Source organism: Pseudophryne corroboree, unplaced genomic scaffold (genome assembly GCF_028390025.1).
Source record: "Pseudophryne corroboree isolate aPseCor3 unplaced genomic scaffold, aPseCor3.hap2 scaffold_2289, whole genome shotgun sequence".
Taxonomy (NCBI): Eukaryota; Metazoa; Chordata; class Amphibia; order Anura; family Myobatrachidae; genus Pseudophryne; species Pseudophryne corroboree.
In genome coordinates, this window is record NW_026968942.1 from 6,645 (window position 1) to 11,428 (window position 4,784).

Below are 4,784 nucleotides of genomic sequence, written 5' to 3' on the forward strand. Positions count from 1 at the left end.
GGCACTGTTCTCCTAAGCCAGTGCTTGTGGGTTTAAGTCCCGTCTGAGTTGGAAGTCATTACAGCAAGTGTCTCATCACTAGAGTTGATATTTTATCCTTGCTTCAACTGTAAAACAGTCTTGCAGTGTTTAGCTTGTAAAAAATGACCACAGAAGCTAAAATATGACATTAATTATGATAACATTGTTGTTGTTGTTTTTTAAACCTTTTCTATCACCGTGGATAGCTTATTCAAGTACCATCTGGCATGCATGTTCCTTTGTTGCTCATCATTCATCACCAAAAATTATTTTCTTTTTCAATTCTTATGACTGTACTGATTGTATTGAATAAAATCCACATCTAGCATAACCAATCAATGCTGCAAAGTGCTCCAGTGGCGCAATTGGTCAGCGCACGGTATTTATAAAATAGTATCTGTTGAGCAATGTCGAGGTTGTGAGTTCAAGCCTCACCTGGAGCATCTTTGTATACTGTTTTTTTTTTCCTTTTCTTATGTCATTAGTCATTGATTATAAACTGCTTCCTTAATATTTAATATGATATTACAAAGGATGGAAGAAAGAAAGAAAAAACACAAACATGATTGTGCATTTAAGTTGTCAGCACACATCTGCTTTGGTTCAAATGCACTGCATATCTTCCTTCAGTCAGCCAACAAAACAGCAATGGAAAAGATTAACATACTGTTGGTAAAGCAGTTGCATCAAATTGATTTTCTGCAATATAGCATGATAATCCATACTGACTGCTCTGGATAGTACCAGCACATTTCTTGTTCGACTTAGTAATGCAAAGAACACAGTAAACAGCTTCACTTTTTCCTCAAAAATAAATAATTGACTATTAAAAACCTAACAGTCTTAAATAAGAATATCAGTAAGCACCACTGGCATAATGGATAAGTCACTGCCCTCCTAAGCCAGGGGGTCCAAGTCCCATATGGGGTGGAAGTCATTACAGCAAGTGTCTCATCACTAGAGTTGATATTTTATCCTTGCTTCAACAGTAAAACAGTCTTGCAGTGTTTAGCTTGTAAAAAATGACCACAGAAGCTAAAATATGACATTAATTAAGATAACATTGTTGTTGTTGTTGTTGTTGTTTTTTAAACCTTTTCTATCACCGTGGACAGCTTATTCAAGTACCATCTGGCATGCATGTTCCTTTGTTGCTCATCATTCATCACCAAAAATGATTTTCTTTTTCAATTCTTATGACTGTACTGATTGTATTAAATAAAATCCACATCTAGCATTACCAATCAAAGCTGAAAATTGCTCCAGTGGCGCAATTGGTCAGCGCGTGGTACTTATAAGATGGTATCTGTTGAGCAATGCCGAGGTTGTGAGTTCAAGCCTCACCTGGAGTATCTTTGTATACTATTTTTTTTCCTTTTCTTATGTCATTAGTCATTGATTATAAACTGCTACCTTAATATTTAATATGATATTACAAAGGATGGAAGAAAGAAAGAAAAAACACAAACATGATTGTGCATTTAAGTTGTCAGCACACATCTGCTTTGGTTCAAATGCACTGCATATCTTCCTTCAGTCAGCCAACAAAACAGCAATGGAAAAGATTAACATACTGTTGGTAAAGCAGTTGCATTAAATTGATTTTCTGCAATATAGCATGATAATCCATACTGACAGCTCTGGATAGTACCAGCACATTTCTTCCAGGACTTGGTAATGCAAAGAACACAGTAAACAGCTTCAATTTTATTCAAAAATAAATAATTGACTATTAAAAACCTATCAGTCTTAAATAAGGACATCAGTAAGCACCACTGGCATAATGGATAAGGAACTGTTCTCCTAAGCCAGTGCTTGTGGGTTTAAGTCCCGTCGGAGTTGGAAGTCATTACAGCAAGTGTCTCATCACTAGAGTTGATATTTTATCCTTGCTTCAACTGTAAAACAGTCTTGCAGTGTTTAGCTTGCAAAAAATGACCACAGAAGCTAAAATATGACATTAATTATAATAACATTGTTGTTGTTGTTTTTTAAACCTTTTCTATCACCGTGGACAGCTTATTCAAGTGCCATCTGGCATGCATGTTCCTTTGTTGCTCATCATTCATCACCAAAAATGATTTTCTTTTTCAATTCTTATGACTGCACTGATTGTATTGAATAAAATCCACATCTAGCAAAACCAACTAATGCTGCAAAGTGCTCCAGTGGTGCAATTGGTCAGCGCGCGGTACTTATAAGACAGTATCTGTTGAGCAATGCCAAGCTTGTGAGTTCAAGCCTCACCTGGAGCATCTTTGTATACTGTTTTTTTTCCTTTTCTTATGTCATTAGTCATTGATTATAAACTGCTACCTTAATATTTAATATGATATTACAAACGATGGAAGAAAGAAAGAAAAAGCACAAACATGATTGTGCATTTAAGTTGTCAGCACACATCTGCTTTGGTTCAAATGCACTGCATATCTTCCTTCAGTCAGCCAACAAAACAGCAATGGAAAAGATTAACATACTGTTGGTAAAGCAGTTGCATCAAATTGATTTTCTGCAATATAGCATGATAATCCATACTGACAGCTCTGGATAGTACCAGCACATTTCTTGCTGGACTTGGTAATGCAAAGAACACAGTAAACAGCTTCACTTTTTCCTCAAAAATAAATAATTGACTATTAAAAACCTAACAGTCTTAAATAAGAACATCAGTAAGCACCACTTGCATAATGGATAAGTCACTGCCCTCCTAAGCCAGGGGGTCCAAGTCCCATATGGGGTGGAAGTCATTACAGCAAGTGTCTCATCACTAGAGTTGATATTTTATCCTTGCTTCAACAGTAAAACAGTCTTGCAGTGTTTAGCTTGTAAAAAATGACCACAGAAGCTAAAATATGACATTAATTATGATAACATTGTTGTTGTTGTTTTTTAAACCTTTTCTATCACCGTGGACAGCTTATTCAAGTACCATCTGGCATGCATGTTCCTTTGTTGCTCATCATTCATCACCAAAAATGATTTTCTTTTTCAATTCTTATGACTGTACTGATTGTATTGAATAAAATCCACATCTAGCATAACCAATCAATGCTGCAAAGTGCTCCAGTGGCGCAATTGGTCAGCGCACTGTATTTATAAGACAGTATCTGTTGAGCAATGCCGAGGTTGTGAGTTCTAGCCTCACCTAGAGCATCTTTGTATACTGTTTTTTTTTTTCCTTTTCTTATGTCATTAGTCATTGATTATAAACTGCTACCTTAATATTTAATATGATATTCAAAAGGATGGAAGAAAGAAAGAAAAAACACAAACATGATTGTGCATTTAAGTTGTCAGCACACATCTGCTTTGGTTCAAATGCACTGCATATCTTCCTTCAGTCAGCCAACAAAACAGCAATGGAAAAGATTAACATACTGTTGGTAAAGCAGTTGCATCAAATTGATTTTCTGCAATATAGCATGATAATCCATACTGACAGCTCTGGATAGTACCAGCACATTTCTTGCTGGACTTGGTAATGCAAAGAACACAGTAAACAGCTACACTTTTTCCTCAAAAATAAATAATTGACTATTAAAAACCTAACAGTCTTAAATAAGAACACCAGTAAGCACCACTGGCATAATGGATAAGTCACTGCCCTCCTAAGCCAGGGGGTCCAAGTCTCATATGGGGTGGAAGTAATTACAGCAAGTGTCTCATCACTAGAGTTGATATTTTATCCTTGCTTCAACAGTAAAACAGTCTTGCAGTGTTTAGCTTGTAAAAAATGACCACAGAAGCTAAAATATGACATTAATTAAGATAACATTGTTGTTGTTGTTGTTGTTGTTGTTGTTGTTGTTTTTTAAACCTTTTCTATCACCGTGGACAGCTTATTCAAGTACCATCTGGCATGCATGTTCCTTTGTTGCTCATCATTCATCACCAAAAATGATTTTCTTTTTCAATTCTTATGACTGTACTGATTGTATTAAATAAAATCCACATCTAGCATTACCAATCAAAGCTGCAAAGTGCTCCAGTGGCGCAATTGGTCAGTGCGTGGTACTTATAAGACGGTATCTGTTGAGCAATGCCGAGGTTGTGAGCATCTTTGTATACTGTTTTTTTTTCTTTTTCTTATGTCATTAGTCATTGATTATAAACTGCTACCTTAATATTTAATATGATATTACAAAGGATGGAAGAAAGAAAGAAAAAACACAAACATGATTGTGCATTTAAGTTGTCAGCACACATCTGCTTTGGTTCAAATGCACTGCATATCTTCCTTCAGTCAGCCAACAAAACAGCAATGGAAAAGATTAACATACTGTTGGTAAAGCAGTTGCATCAAATTGATTTTCTGCAATATAGCATGATAATCCATACTGACAGCTCTGGATAGTACCAGCACATTTCTTGCTGGACTTGGTAATGCAAAGAACACAGTAAACAGCTTCACTTTTTCCTCAAAAATAAATAATTGACTATTAAAAACCTAACAGTCTTAAATAAGAACATCAGTAAGCACCACTTGCATAATGGATAAGTCACTGCCCTCCTAAGCCAGGGGGTCCAAGTCCCATATGGGGTGGAAGTCATTACAGCAAGTGTCTCATCACTAGAGTTGATATTTTATCCTTGCTTCAACAGTAAAACAGTCTTGCAGTGTTTAGCTTGTAAAAAATGACCACAGAAGCTAAAATATGACATTAATTATGATAACATTGTTGTTGTTGTTTTTTAAACCTTTTCTATCACCGTGGACAGCTTATTCAAGTACCATCTGGCATGCATGTTCCTTTGTTGCTCAT

The 4,784-nt window shown here is 35.8% G+C and overlaps 2 non-coding genes across 2 annotated transcripts; both read left to right on the plus strand.

Moving 5' to 3' along the window:
* Window positions 1-371: 371 nt before the first annotated feature.
* Window positions 372-464, plus strand: TRNAI-UAU (transfer RNA isoleucine (anticodon UAU)). The gene is given in 2 exon segments: window positions 372-409; window positions 429-464. It is a non-coding gene; the product is annotated as a tRNA-Ile (tRNA).
* An 816-nt stretch (window positions 465-1,280) lies between these two features.
* On the plus strand, window positions 1,281-1,373 carry TRNAI-UAU (transfer RNA isoleucine (anticodon UAU)). The gene is given in 2 exon segments: window positions 1,281-1,318; window positions 1,338-1,373. It is a non-coding gene; the product is annotated as a tRNA-Ile (tRNA).
* Window positions 1,374-4,784: the final 3,411 nt, after the last annotated feature.